Genomic DNA, 16,164 nt, shown 5'->3' on the forward strand with positions numbered 1-16,164 from the left:
GCTTCACTTGCTTCATGCTTTTAAAAAACAAAATGAAATAAAATGAAAGCACAGGAAGGTGAAAGCAGCAAGTTCCCAGCACTGCTGCGCCTCCTCCTGCCACACTGTCACCCTCACCAGCGGCACGCTGGGGCAAGGGAGAGCGAAAAACCAAAGCCCTCGCGGGTTATTTCTCTCGTAATTGCGACAAACTAACTTTCCCTTGGTGTTTTGATGCTTCATCCCAACCAACACATGGGAGCCGATTCGGGGCACTGAGCTGCGGCAGGCAGGACCAGCCGTGACGGCTGGGGGCCTCCGATGCTGCAGGCTGCCATCCGTGCGGGGTGCTCGGGCCGGGAGCCGAGTGCCGTGGGGCTGCCGTGGGGCTGCCGTGGGGCTGCCGTGGGGCTTCGGGGCGCAGGTTCCCCGCCCAAAGTGCAGCAGCGCCCGTTCCGAACGACAGGTGTGTGTATGGCAGAGGCGAGGGGAGGGCTCGTGTCGGCTGTCGTGGCAGAACACGCCGGAGGTGTGTCGGAAGGACGAGGCAGGAGCGCCACCGCCCCGGCGCGCTCCGACGGCCGCCGTCCGGCCTTGGCAGGGGCCGGGGCAGCTGCGGGCTCCCCCCTGCACCCGGGCCAGGCACAGCCGTGCCAGGCGGCTGGCGGCCGGACCCTGGGGGAAAACTTAACTGTAATTCTTCAGCTTTTAAAATCAATTAACCCGTGTGTTAATTAACATCAAGTCGACGGGAGGAGGAGGAGGAGGGGAGAGCGGGAGGGAGGAGGGAGGAAAAGAGCTGCAAGGGCGGATGGCAGCGGAGTTGGCACAGTGCCATCCATTCAGTGGCAACGCCACAGCTCCCTGCGATCGCGGCAGCGGGTATATGTTACGGGGGCCCTGAGCGCGGGCCAGACAGTGCCGTAGAGCCAAGGGAGATTATCCAGACCCCCAGGAGCAAACGGCAGGCAGCGACCGGAGGCGCGAGTGCCAGGATTACAGACCAGGCTCCTCGCCGCCAGCCCTTCCTCGGACGCGCACCATGGGGATGGGGCTCCCCCGCCAGCGCCGCACCACTCGGACTTCCAGCACTTTTCCCTCCTTTAGACATCATTCTGCCGCAGTGGAGCCAGCACAACGGATGCTTTCACACCCTGCGAGACAAAGGCCGTCGTCTCCGCCATGACACCGCTCCGTTCCAAGCCGAGGCCGGCATCTTGGAGTCTTTAAAAATAAATGGAAAAGGGAAATGCGAACAATAAACACAGCAATCGAAAAAAACCTCATCAACAAACCCCTTGTGCCCGCTCTCCATGCCAGGGGCAACATGGGCATCTGTCGCAGCAGAAGGCGTTTGTGTGGGGCTTGCTTTTTTTTTTTGGCTTTTTTTTCCCCGCAAGCTGTTGGCGTGTTTTGCCATTCAGGTTCGTTTACGATTAATGCCAAAAAAACCCCCAACCACACCCAGCCCAGTCAACAACAAACAAAAGGGAGTAGTCGACATGGAGGGAGAAATGCCCAGAGAAGCTGCAAGAATGCGAGCTCCGGCCGATGCCATTTGCCATTTGGACAACCTCAGGGAAAGGTGCCAAATCTGCAGCTCGGGAGGGACCCCGAGGAGGGAACGTGAAGGTCTCCGAACAGCCGAGGGAAGGAAAGGAGGAAGGAATACCGCTCTTACAGGGCAGGATCAGACTGCACACAGCCTCTGCTGGGAGGAGAGGGAATGGTTGACGGTGTAGCGAGATGCCTGTGTATGCACACGCACACGGAGCAGTGCGTACAGACACACAGACACACATGCACACACCGCCTCGGGTCGGTGCAGAGGAGCTGTGTGAGTGGGGGGTGAGGAGATGTGTGTGTGCCTCTTGTGCACACGCGTGCGTCCGTGTGGGGGTATTTATTTGTGTGCACGCGTGTAACACACGCAGGGAGATGTATGTTTGTGTGCCTCAGTGAGAGAGAACGACAGGGAGTGAGGAAGAGACAGACACAGACACACACACACACACACACACACACACTCACCCACCGTCAGTATACATCCCACTTTTTGACCTAGGTGTACACGGAAGACAAAATAAAAATCATACTGGAGCAGCAAGCAGGCAGCAGAGATTTATCTACATTCACTGCTATCACCAGGGAGATGAATGGGGCCGATCTGAAGCCCTTCACGAGATCCACTATGGGAGTGAAGGAGGAGGAGGGATGCCACACAGACATGCACAAACTTGAAGACAGAGAGATTTGGAAGGTGCTACTTGTGAGACCCAGGTGGCACTCGGAGGGCGAGCAAGGGAAGGAGCTGTGCGAGCGCTCCGGGGGTCCGGAGGGCACAGGGGCTTCTGGACAAGGGCGTCAAGGGACAGCTGGCTACTTACGTTGTCTGCGCTGCTGAGGATCCTGCAAGGTGTTCTGTTGGCACTGGGCGCTGAGCCAGGGAAGGGCACTGGAGACAAAAGGGAGACACAAAAAATAAAGTCATACAATGGGAATAATAATTGCCTCTCTTGCGGATTTTACAAAACTCACAAAATGTTTTCTTTTTGCCTGGTGGGTTTTTTGTTGGTTTGGTTTTTTGGGTTTTTTTTTTGTGGATTGGTGCACTTCCCTTCTGCATGGAAAATACTACCATGGGATCTACAACCCAGCTACAGGGCTCGGGATTAACAGTGCTGGCATCTTTTGGGCATATTTTTTCTTTTAATGAATGAGCTTTCGCTGTTAATGAGGAATAATCGTTTGGCTAATGAGCTTTGAAACATTAAGAGAAAAGAGGGTTTTTTCCCGTTAATTGCCCTGGTGCGACCGCATGGATGGATTACAAAAGACAGCAGTAGGAACGCAGTACAAAGAGGGGAAATGTCTCCTGGAGTGGGATAAATGCAGAGATGGGTGATACATCCCTGCACCTCTCCTTCCTTCGCTCTCTCTTACTCCCTCTCTGCCAACTGCTATGGGTTTCCATAACTCCGCAATCAAAGTGGATGCTCGGGGAAGATTATTATAGTCAAACAGTGAAACGTCGGCGGCTAATGTCTCCAGTGTTTAATCATCATACAGTAGAATGGTTTTATGCATATTTCATTTGCATATCATTAAACCACGCTAGCGCGGGACATTCAGAGCTGGAGAGGTACAAAGTTGGGGGGAGAGAGTGGGAGAGCGAGAACGAGACAGAGGGAGGAAGGTCCCTGTGATGTCTATCTTCAAAAGCCAGGGACTTGTTCCATGATCTGTCTTCTACTTTTACTAAAATCATGATGACTTGGAAACCTTTGAAGTTGGATATAACCTTGGATTCTTCTAATTCCAGCAGAGTGATGTATTAGAAAGAGGGAAATGATGCTGCGCTAGACATTTAAAGGAATATAAGCTCCAGTGGAATGGAAATAGGAGCTCTTTGGGGAATGAACTAGCAGAGCCAGCCACAGCTTCAACATCACACTGCTGTGTTCATACTGGTGAAGGATACCAAAGTAATACAAAAGAAATGAAGACAGCATATACATTAAGATGGGGATTATATTTACTCTTTCCCTTTTCTTTTCCTTTTTAAAGGCACAAAGAAGGATGGGACCAGCGGTAATTTACACGCTAATTAGCGAACTGTTGCCTCTTTTTCTGTTTGTTTTTCTTCTCTGTTTTGGAGAGGGGTGTTTTCACCGCTGAAGTGATTAATCAATTATTTGGTTGCACAGATCCTTCTCCACTGGCATTGATCAGGAAGAGAAGGTGGTGGCTGCGGGGGGGAGGAACACAGTGGGCTCTTTGTAGATCCTATACATGCACAACATATTAATTGGAGTCTTTATAAAGCTCCCTCAATAGACTATTTCTTTCCTGGAGACCAGCAGCTGGTTAGCCACCGTTGGCGACTCTTCAAACATCTCTTTGGCTGGGGGCAGTTCTGCCGCTGTTTGTTGTTGTGCTTTATTTTCTCTCTCCACAGCGGGGGCTGCGGGTGCGATGCTCCCACTTGTCCACGCTTATGTATGGGAGATGGACAGACAGAATCAGTACCAAGACAATCTCTTGAGCTGGACGGGGAACTTTGCTTTCAAATGAAATGCTGTTTTATATTTAAATTGCCTTCCTTTTCCTCCCCACTTCTCTTCTCCAAGTCTTTGTGTCAGTTATGAATATTCAGATGAGCCGTGATGTGATTACACTGTACAATTACTTGTGTCCATGATAGAGGCAAAGGCACTGAGGAAAGACAGAGCCAGATGAGCTTGGAGCTCATTTGGGGTTTGTTTTCTGTATTTTTCCCCCATCTCTGTGGCACTGCGGCACATGCAGATGTCGCTGTTGTTCTTCATAAAGCCCTAATGATATGCAAAAGCATAACGACCCCATTTGGGTTGAGAGCATCGACGAAATATTATTGGGGGGGGAATCCTAACTGAAGGAATGTCCACATAAATTATTTTTATTTAAATCAAGAGGTGGCAGTGAGGCAGAGGAAGTCACATGAATACATGCATAATGTGAGCACACAGAAAGGTTATCGCCAAGGAGAAGAGGGTTTTGCACTGTGCCTGGGACAAACAGGCTCATTTGGGGAAATCGTTCAGCCCACCATGTGATTTACTTATTTATCATCATTCATCCCTCAGCCAGGGCACGGGGCGTGCTTGCTGCTGGAGACCTGGAGTGCTGGGAGCTGCCTGGATGATTCCTAGTTATCATTCAGAAATACTGTGAAGTGTGCGGTGGAAGGGGGACAGGAGAAAAGGAACCAGAGGGAGAATGTTTTGCCGCAGCTCAGTGACAAAGGAGGGGCCTGATGACAGCTCAGCGAGGGAGTGACAACAGGCCATCCAGGCACTGGCTGATGCCAGGCTGGCATGCACGCTTCCCAGGGGACAGAGCGCCGACAGGGGGCTGGTGGGTCCCCACCACAGGTCAGTGGGACACGGGGTCTTGGGGCAGGGCAGCTCTGGCCACTGTGCCACTGGGAAGCCTGCTGGGGACAGGGAGTCCAGAGCTGGTCAGATCCACCCTCACCCCTTTTCCTCAGAGTAGTGAATGGTACTTGGATATAATAAGTACAAAAATCTGCTTTTCTGGGCTGGGACCTGCACCCATATCCATCAGTAGGAGTGAACAAAGAGAGGCAGAGTGAGCCAGCAGTCAACAGCAACGCTGTTGTGACATCAGCTGTGATGACAACAACAGTTGTGACATCAGCTCAGGGATCTGTGCCTCATGTATTTGCCCTGCTCTGATCCTGGAGAGCTCTACAGCCTCCTCACACCCTTGGTGGTGGGCAGGACTGAGGCTGCAGAAAGATGTAGTCCCAGGGAAAGAGAACTGTTTTCCACTCCACTCAAAAAGGGAGAGGCAGGTGGAGAGGAAGGTTCAGTTGCAGATGAGACCCACTGTGAGAGAATCCTCCTCTGCTCCCATGTCTGGGCATGCACAGACCATACCTGTGGCTCCAGAGAGGCTCCTGAGCAGTCCCTTGGTGGTCAGAGCAGGGTGGTCCCACTGTCTCTAAGGGTGTGCTGCTTGTCACAGGCACAGCAGTGGTGTGAGAGCCTGCCCGAAGGCACCTGTGACCCCCCAGTAACCAGGGGGCCTTGGCAGGCCAGGCTCAAAGGAACACTGAGACCCCAGACAGGAGGGTTACACTCTAGTCTGTTTCTGAGGACCAATGTGCAGAGGGTGCAATGAGCTGTGGACAAGATGTCAGCTGTTCAGACTCCTGACCACAGGCCCATCCAGCTGTCACGTCCCTCCATTCCCTTCCCACATCTCAACAGACGTGTGCCTTCTGCACTGCCTCTTCTGCAAGGGCGCCCAGGAGACTGAGAAAAGGCAACAGGTTGCCAGGCCTGATCAAAACCAGGACACCAGGATGGCCTCTGGGAAATTTCAAACCTGGGCTTGCCACTACAAACTGCCTGCAAAAACTTCAGACATCGAGGATAACCCAACAGGCAACCTGACCCAGCAGCTGTGTGTGAATGTCCTGCCCATGCCCACGCAGCCTCTCAGGGGCACGGCTAAGGTGTGTTGCCACCCAGGTTACAAGGAGCCTGCAGTCAAACCAGCCTGGACCACGTGAGAAGCCCAAAGCTGTCTGTGAGGAACAGAGCAGCATGATGGGATGGAATGGTCTGAGCAGATCCTAGAATCATATCATGGAATGGTTTGGGTTGGAAGGATCCTTAATGGAAATCTAGTTCCACCCCATCAACCACCAGCCAATGGCTTCCTGACCCCAGCATGGTGACACTGCTGCTCTGGATGCTGCAGAACGCCAACCTCGCGGGTGCCACCTGGCTCTGCCTCATCTTTCTGCTCTTCAGTCTCAAAGCAGCTCAGTACCAAGGTGTCCAGACCAAACAGAGCCTGGGAATATGGAACAACTGAAACCAACAGAAAGCGACTCTACAGAAAGGCCATGCCCCCACCATGCCCTTGTCATCATTCCAGGTGCTGAACTCTTCCTCAGCCTGGTTTTTGCAGAGCGGGGTGCCCAATCCTGAATGGTGCCTTGGCATGCCACAAGCCTTAGGGAAGGAGCTAACTGGGCAAAGCCTGAGCACCCCAAGGTGCAGAGTATGACAAGGACTCATGGGCAGGCTGAGAGGCACAAACATGGTGGTGCAGTGTCACCATCCCTTCCCGTGTCCATGCTGATGGACAGCCCTCCCTGCCAGCTCTACAGGCCTGTCCACTCTGTCCATAGATCCTGGTGTAGCCAGGTGCAGCCCAGCGCAGCCCATCACCCTAACAATGGCTGGTTGACACCCTCAGAGGGTTTTCTGACCCAGACATGGAGCAGGGTGCAGAGCAGATCGATGGCTCTAGCCATGGGCTCATTTGGCTGACACTTCTGCAGTCCTCAAAGTTCCTGCTCCCATTGCATGTCAGACAGGATCTGGCACTCCAAGAGGAGCCCAAAGGCTGGGGACTGGAGAAAGGAGTCCAGCAGCCTGCTGCCTGCTCCTCAGGTAGAGAAACTCCCAGGGAAGATGGAACGAAGCTTAGTACCAAACCAAATCAGACTCACTCTTTCCACAAGTGCTGCCAAAGAGGAGCAGGAAGGAGACTGTGCTCTGTGCTGGGAAAATGAGCATAGAGCATATAGTGGGTGAGGCAGAGGCTGGGGTAGAGCACACAGTGAGAGTCAGGATGCTAACCCATGACACCCCCATGGGGCATCCAGCACCCTGCTCTGCACAGTGCCCAACCTGCTCAAATGGTTCCTGCCACTTCCCAGCACGCTACCAGGAATATTACCCCCAGGGTACAAGACACTCAGCTTGCAGCCATTTGGAATGGTCAGTTGACCATTTGGAAGTCTCCCCATGGAGACTTTAGGAAAGGGCAGCTCCCAGAACACTGCAGGAGCCATTGTGTTGTTTGTCAATTCACCAAATACCCTGAAGAAATTGCTAGTTAGGAAAAGGAAATTCAAGCATTTATAGAACATATTGCTATTCAAAACACCAAAAGAATTGTTTGGCAAATAGTAGCACTGCTGAAGAGGGGAGAGAAGTACATCAGTCATTTGATATTACATATAAGCAGCTTATTAAAGAATTAAATATTTATAGACTATAAAGCAAGCAGGGCGATGAGTTGCAAACAGCTTGCTGAGAAGTATGTTATAAACATTGAGTCTGTCAGGGACTAATAAAGTATGGAGAACACAAATGTTTTATAAAATCACCAGGGCAGTGATGAATCTCCACAGCTGAGATGCTACAGACCCCATGAAGGTTCTTGCTGCAGCATGACCCCAGAGCCAGCACAGGAGGGGTGGAGTCAGATTGGGCTGTGTGGCTGCAGACGAGCACTCATGGGAATGCACATGATTCAGTGCTTGGAGAAACTCGATGTTTCACGTGATTCTAAACATGGATCTATTAATAGGAAGTTTAGGAATTTTCAGAGAGTTCAAGGCACTTCCCTTCTTAGCTTTTTATTGCAGCTAATCTTCCATTTCCAACAAAATTAAAGTTTGTGATTCAGATTAAGGTCCCCTCCCCTGCAAAGCCCTTGCCTCCCCTTCCCTAAAGAGAAGAGAGCCCCAGGCACCAGTTTCCCTGTCCCCAGCAGTCCTCTGGAGCATCCAGACTCATATTTGGAGATCAGCAGCTCTCTGCAGCACAAACACAGCACATTTGCAAGGAACGACTAAGATTTTCAGAGACTGTACAAGAGGAACAAATGGGTTGTGGCAGACCCCAAGGACAGGAATACCTTTTTGTTGGCAACACTGGGGGAAATGGCAGCTGATGGTAGTAATGGGCATTTTTCCTGCATGAAGCAGGTCTCATTTTCCAGCAGACTTCTGTCACAGCAATTGTGAGGAGACTGCTGTTCTGTTACTAGTGGAGATGAAAGACTCTCCAGACTACTTTATATTTTTGTGCAGTCAAGTCCAGACCCAGAAGTGGTTTTTAATATAGGGTGAACTAACACCTTTGGTCACATCCAGGCAGATTCCTAATAGCTGTCCCCACAATTTCAAGCCTGGTGGGGTGGATGAGACTCCCAAAGGGTCCAGGCATTCACGACTGTTTGGAATTCACTCTCTTGGCAAGCCATCAGACCCACCTGAAGGCAGCAGTCACCACTGATCCCATGCCTCAGGTGGGCACTGCAGCGACCACCACCCTGCTGAGGCAGCAGCCAGGGCAGGGTCTGACACACAGGGGTGGGGTCTGCCCACAGGTGGGGAAGGAGCATGGCTGTTGCCTCCTTCCTGACTCAGGTAAGTCCTTATGAGATGGCAACATTAATTAACACAAGAATAAGTAGGCTAAGAACTGTCTGGGGTTGGTGAAGACAGATTCCATTTAGGAGACAGAGAGAAACCTCCATTTGCCAGCTGCTCTTTCTGCACTCAGACAAGGTGGGAGATTTTCATCCTCTGAGATGTAATTAAGACAGATTTTTTTTCCCAATAATTTGCAGTAATTATTCACGCTTATTTGCCAGGGAGGGTATATCAGACTAAATTTTGGGTTAAATAGCAACCTTTGTTGTCCTGTGTGGAAATGATTATAGCAAGGTTCAGGTCTCACCAGACTCAAAGGCTACAGAAGGTGTATTGAAAAGCACAGCCCTATCAAAGGCACAAACCCCATTAGTTCCAGATGGATTGCTTGAGTGGTTTCTCTCTCTTGAGCCCAGAGCCTGTTAGCTTCAGGGGTTTCTACAGGAAATTGTGGTACCTCCCAGAGAGCATCATAACCAAATTCTGCTGCTTCTGTGCTGCTAGAGCTGCTGCTGTCAGCACAAGCTCCACCATTGACTAAGCCCTGCAAGGATCCCTAAGCACAACCCCAAACCAGGACAATATCTGCTGAGCTTCACTGTTCCTTTCTCCCTATCCTCCCTTCTTCCAGCCTAGATCTCACCTCTTCACACATCAGCACATCAGGACATTTTGCACCCTCAAAGAGGTTTCTATACCCCAGTGATTTTACCAAATATTATTCTATCCCTCTCCTTCCCTACAATCCTAAAATCATGGAACACAGTGCTACATACTGGGACTTACCAGTGGCCAGAGTCGTGCCTCTACTGCATTGAGGAGCTCTCTGCAGGACACAAAGCCCAGCTCTTGGCCTGTCCCCATCACTGCTGTGGCAGATATTTGGGCAATGCCCATCTCCTTTCAGCTGAACCCCTCAGAGCCATCAGGACACATCAATTCATGGCACAATTCACTGAGGTAACATTTGACAAACGTTCCAAGTTACTATTTACCCTATGGTCCTTTGCTCCTTCAGTGTTTTCCCTCATCTCCAGGCACCCTCCAGCACTCACACCTCCTCATATCCCTCTCCATGACCAACTCACTCTCTTCCACCTAGGTGTTTCAGTGGGTTTTTGTGTTGCTGGAACCTGAAGTTCCTTCTCCCTTGTCTGTCACAGGGCCAGTTCAACACTGCCATCCATTTCTAATGTTGACACCTTAGCCAACTTCATTCCTAGAGCCACTTTGGACACAGCCGTGTCTCTCTCTACTCCCCAGTTGTGGATGCAAGAACCCCACCCTACTTTCAGACCAGGATGGACATGTTACTAACACACTGTTTGTACTCTCTCCTCCCAGTCCCGTCCCACTGGAGCCCTTTCTGTTACCTGCTTGAACTGCTGTAAAGTCAGCAGTTCCCCAGCCCCTTAGATCTCACCTTACCTTCTTTGTGAGGACATGGAGAACAAGGAGGAGACAGACTGCTCGGAGAGAATGTGGCAGGATGGGAATTATCAGCACATTTTACTGGCATATTCTCACCTGCTAGCATTATGATCTGCAGGATGGAGGTAAGGAGTTCCAGCAGAGTATGGATTAAATACCTGTGTGCCCAAGATGGCATCAGACTTACAGGCCGAATCATAAAGAGGAGATATTTAAAGGTGTGCTTGCTGTTCCTCTGTAAGCATTTTGCAGGTCTCTGTATGGTGCCAAGAATTAGTCAGGCAGCTAACGTGCCTCACTCAGGCCAGGAAACCCCAGGAGAAAGGTAATGACAAACACAGTGACACACAGCTCTGTGTGAGCCCAGCGATTTCAATCAGCACCAAGGGAAATGACTGTCCTCTCAGGCATTCAGGGGGTCACGTCTGAGCTATTCCAAACTTCCCAAGCACATCTTCCTACCCACACATATGTGCAGAGCCAGGTTGTTGACCATGGCTGGAGCCAGAACTTTGTGAATGGAGAATGAACTGTTCACACTTAGAGAGCAGCTGCTCCAGGGTTGCAGTGATGCAGGGCAGAGCTGCCCCAGGGGTGTGGGGGGACCGTGTGCCTCTGAAAGCTAAAACACTCTTGTATGCTGCCATGACAGACTCATCTTCATCAGCATGAAGTAAACATTTCAAAGGCCACACAGACCAGCTGGATCACATTCCTAGGAGAACTGGTGTTTTGTGTCCTGTATCTTGCACACCCATCTCAGAACAGGAACATATTTCAGCAGGCGACAGATTACCCCAAGCACATTATCTCCACTGAGGGGTTCTGAGCATACCTCAGACAAAGGCAATGCTGTGTCCCTCTCACAAATTCAGGTTTTAAATACAGCAAATATACACACGGGCATCCTATATTTTGTTATAGATGTTCCCTATATATATTAAGATGGGTTTATTTCACTTCATGGTCTCCTTCAAGGAATGTTTGTCATCCTGGCAGTCTGTGAGCAAGGCTACTGCTGAACGCACTCCTCCAGCCTGCTCAGCCAAATCTGTAGCCCTGGGGTGCTGGTTGAGCACGCATCCCACAGAGCATGTGGGAGCCACGTTGGCTAACAGGATATGTGGCTGTCACCACGAGCCTTGAGCACCAAAAAGAGATCGGAACCTATCCTGCCTCCCCTCCACCCCAGAGCAGTGGGAACTGAGCACCCTGCAAGATTGTCATGCAGTGGTTTACTGTGTGCTTGACCTAACATGCTGGAAAACTTTCAAGGAGGAAGAGGAGGACGTCCTCTCACCTCCCACGGGATGTTACCCCACATCAACACTCAGCAGACTGCCTCTGCTTTGGCTCTGATGCCACCACAAGGGAGGTGCAGGAATAAAATTTCAAAGCTGAGAAGGGAAGAACACTGGAACACTCCCTTTTAGCATGGTCAGTTATTTAGGTTTAAACAGTTGCAGAAACTCCACCCCTGATTTCTAAGGAGGGGGTCTGCAGCAAAGACAGACAGATTTAAACATTTGCATTGAGCTGACAGAAATGAGATAACCTGAAAAACCCACGACTACTTCCCACACCACCTGGTCACTCCTTGGATGGCATCGTGGTGAAGGCAACTTGTGCTGTAGGGTGTCAGATAGTCATGTTTATTTTTTTAATGAGAGAATTAGAAGGGACATTTGGCAGTGGACCTACTGCCTCATGACTGCCTGCAGAGGAATACTTCTGTGCCTTGTTAAAAAGATCATGATTAAGTCAACATCTGATTTATCCCAATCTCTTTTTTCCTGTATTCCCCTTCTCTCAGAGTGCTCGTGCCTGCTGGCACCCCTGAATGCTCTGGGCAGGGGCTCAGAGAGCTGTGCCTGGCAGAGCCCCTGTGGCACTGGGGAGTGGAAGGGTGCACATGCAAGGGGATGCTTGGATGACAGAGCCTTGGATGCCCAGCATGACAGAAAAGGGTATTGCAGGTCTTCCAACCGACGGTAACACAATAAACACCTTCAAACTTGTCTGCTATAACAAAACAGTTTTATTACAGAAAAGCTTCCAAATTGAAAATGATCAATGTGCTTTTAGGAGCCTGGGGAGATAGATCACCTGTACTGACTGAAAGAAGAGAGGTGATTTTAGAAGCTCCTGTTAGAATCTGCTCTCTCCTCCGTTTTCAACCAAGGAAAAACATAAGAAAGAGGGGCAGAAGGAAAATAATAGTTCAAGAGTTCTACAGCTTCACTCTCCTGATGGCATCTTACCAAAATTATGTTACTGTTTTCCATTCCATTGTTCATCCTTTTCACTGCGAGTTTAGGGTTTTCTGTGTCCAGGCTTATTAATGAAATTCTAAGCAAAAGAACATGAATGTTTGTGTTTCACTATACAGGGATCTAAATAATGATCAGACATTGACAGAATTTGCATCCAATGTCATGCAATTGGGATAAAACATACAGATCACAGACTCAGAGCACTGTTTGGGCTGCAAGGGACCTTCCAAGGTCCCATCCCTGACATGAGCAGGAACAAGGAGGGACCAAAGTTGGCCTTTTCCTGTAATTTTGCAGAAAAGTGTCTCTGAGCTCCCAGAAAACAGGTAATATAATATGAGTAGTTGCACTGAAGACTTACAGATAGATTGACCAGAGCACTTTCAAAAGAACTCAAGTGGTCCACAGACTTCAGGTTCCAGGCTGCTGATCTAACCTATTTAAGCCATTAAGTCTTAAACACAGGAAACAAACTATTCCTTTTCCCTTGGCAGCAGCATCTTCACGTTTGAAAGCTGTTGTCATATCAACCTCCTCTGCTGTTATCATAGAATTTGTACCTAGGAGCCAGAAGGCAGGACAGACCAGAGCTGGAACACTGCCTCTGTACTTCTGCTGACTCATCTGTTCAGAAGTATGAGCAACTGTTCTAGAAGCAATATCACATTAGCACCAAAAGCTTCCCAAAGCTGATTCCCAGCCTACATTTACCTTCATAATAAAATGTAGAGAATCAAGTTGTTACCTTATCAAACACCCCAAAAGACTGGCCCAAAATAGCACTTTCCTCTAGCAGAGGGTTCCCACTGGTCCATTGTTCATTCATTCCTGTAGGAATAGTCCATTCTGTTTGTGTGAGCGTGCTGGAATGGCTTGAGGGGTGAGATGGATTGCTAAAGTGTCCAACCCTGTGTGATTCATAGTCAGTGCTCTTGAGCAGGAACAGGTCAGGTGCTAATCCTTTCTGCTTTGTTTGCCACAAAAAGCAGCCTTTGACACATCCAGGGTTTGCACTGAATTTCTGCAGTAGATGTGCAGCCACCTCCAGCTGGACATGAGCTGGGCACACCTGGAGAGCCCAGTCAGACTAGTGGGTGGTGAGGTGAACACCATGTCAGACACAGCACCAGCCTGCCTGCCTGTGACATGAAATCCACCCATCTCCACTGATCACTGTTTAATTCAAAGGCTGGTTTAAAGGATGTGATTTTAATGAGCACACAGCTCAGACCAGGAATACTGTATTTCTTTCTCCTGAGTGATGAAGTGGCACTTGGACTCTTTGCATTGATTTCTAATCTGCTATTTCATACTCTGAGAGTGAGCCCTGGAAACCACGTTCTCTCAGCTGCTCTTTGAGGGTTCTGTAAGTAAGAGCAGCTGAGGCTGGTTGGGCCAAAAGGAAGGACCCAAATAACAGAGCTCCAAACTTTACTCAGCCCACAGCTCTTCAGCCTGGCCAACCAGAGTAATAATAATAAAAAAAAATAACAAGAACAATATTAATCATAGTAGTAATGAGAGAAGACATATGCAGACTTTGATGCAATGGAGCTCAAAGTGGAGCTCTGCTCCTTGGGGCGTAAGGCAAGTTCCACCCTCCCAGGGTGGGCAAAATGTTTGGAAGACAAGGAAGTTAAAAGCACATGGATCTACTAATCAGAAAGACAAAGGCACACAGACCCACCTTCAGATCCACTCCTGAGCAGACCTGGATTTTGTCTCATTTCCTGCGTGCACCAGAGCCATGGCTGGACAGGAGCCTATTCTTGGTTCCTGAGAGCCTAATTTGCAGCAAAGCCTCACTATTTTTCCCAAGCAGCACAGGGATTGCACTCCTTTCCCATTAAACCTGAGTTGGGTTTCTGAAAAGGAACACCTGTAATTAAAGTGACAAAAATATTATGTCCAGATGCAAATGAGACCTTTATTATTTGTTACTATAAGGCAAAGGCTTGTAGGTTTTTTTCATTGCAGCCACTTTTGTTTCAAAGGTCACGAGACACACCCTCCTCTCCTTAAACACCAGCGCTGGGGATTTAATTCCTGTGCATCCTGACAAACTGCAGCCCACAGATGTTGATGCCTACTGCCTGCAGGTCCTCTTACCAGGTCCCAGCCACCCTCACACCACCCACTACTGTAATTTCTGTGGAGCCAAAAATATTCTTTAGACTCATCAGCTGCTGTGAAACCAGAGCTGTAAAGTCAGATCTTTTCCTCCTTTAAATGTGACTGGCTATTTACTCCCTAACAATTCTGCTTCAGAGCTGATTTAGCATTTTTATTGGAATGTGAAAGCTCTTAAAAGAAGAAAAAAATCTAATCAGGCAGAAGAGATAGAAAACTTGCTGAATTTTTTCTCCCCCCTTTGCACCCCTTCAATCCTATCAAAAGCACATCTTCCATTCATTGCTTCCCCATGTCATTATGACAAGCGGCTACAAATCAATAGCGGCAGCAGAGGCGGCCCCGGCCCGCGCGCGCCCGTGATAAAGATTCACTCTCAACCCCGATTTGCTAATAGCACATAATAGCAGCCATTGGCGCCCCGCATTAAATCATACATTTCACTCGGCGTTTATTATGGGATTTTTAAAACTCCTCACCAAATTGGATTTTCTCGACGGTCTCTAATTTCCACATTTATCATTTAACATTAAACTCCTCTGTGGGGAGGGGGTTGGGAAGTGGAGAAGGAAGAGAGGAGCCATGCAATTCTGTATTTCCTCTTTCTTTTTTATGAAAACCCATAAATAATCCCAGGTATAGGTACCATCAGCCCTGAAGTTTTATATATATAAAATACCAGAATTTAGGATGGAATAGCTTTGGGACTCAGCTTACCTTCGTGCAGCCCTGATAAAGAAGATGAAATTAAAGAGGATTAAAGAAGAGAAATTTAAGAAATTAAACAAATCCAATAAACAAAATAGTCAACAAAGTAAGTGGGTATGAAAAGCACTAGGGAAAATGACTGTGAATTTCCTCATTTGAAAGAGCTAGTAGCAAGGAAAGATGAAATATTTGTTTTTTAAAACCCCAACAAAACATACACCAATTTGTTTTTTAAAACCCCAACAAAACCTTATCGTCTCTTTTCAGTCCATAGAAAATTAATTTAGCAAATAAAGTGAAAACTTAACAACAGAGGAGCTTTGCTAAGGCAGAGAACAAGAATCCTGTGATCCGGGTGACCAGAGGAGTGCATCAGAGGACAAGGGATCAGGGAACTCTCCCCAGTCCATCCCAGTATCAGACACTCGCTCAGAGAACACAGGTGACTGTCCCTGCTCTTGCACCAGGCAGAGCTGCTCAGCTCACGAGTATCAAGGATCCTCCATCATCTTGGCCTTGAAAGAATCAGCCACATCCCAGGCTACTGGAAGCACTCTCCATTCAGACATGGATTTGATTCTGGCACTAGCAAAGGCTGTGATTCCTGAAAATGGAAGTGATGTGATAAAGGCATGGTGAATTAAACTTTCAGTGTTTGAGATTTCCAGCCATGAGACATAAACTCAATCAGCCTCTGTGCAACATCCAATTAGTACAATCACCTCAATTCATAAACTACTGAGCAATTTAACCAGGACTCTTCTTAAAAGTGCTGGAAGATTTCTGTTCTGGTATATTTTGGTTTCAGTAAAGTGCTCTTAGAGATAAAATTCCTCAGTTCAGCTGCTGAGTCAACCACATCACAGGCCACACTCCAACAGCTCTGGGCCTTTTGCA

The sequence above is a fragment of the Sylvia atricapilla genome, chromosome 12 (assembly GCF_009819655.1).
Source record: "Sylvia atricapilla isolate bSylAtr1 chromosome 12, bSylAtr1.pri, whole genome shotgun sequence".
NCBI lineage: Eukaryota > Metazoa > Chordata > Aves > Passeriformes > Sylviidae > Sylvia > Sylvia atricapilla.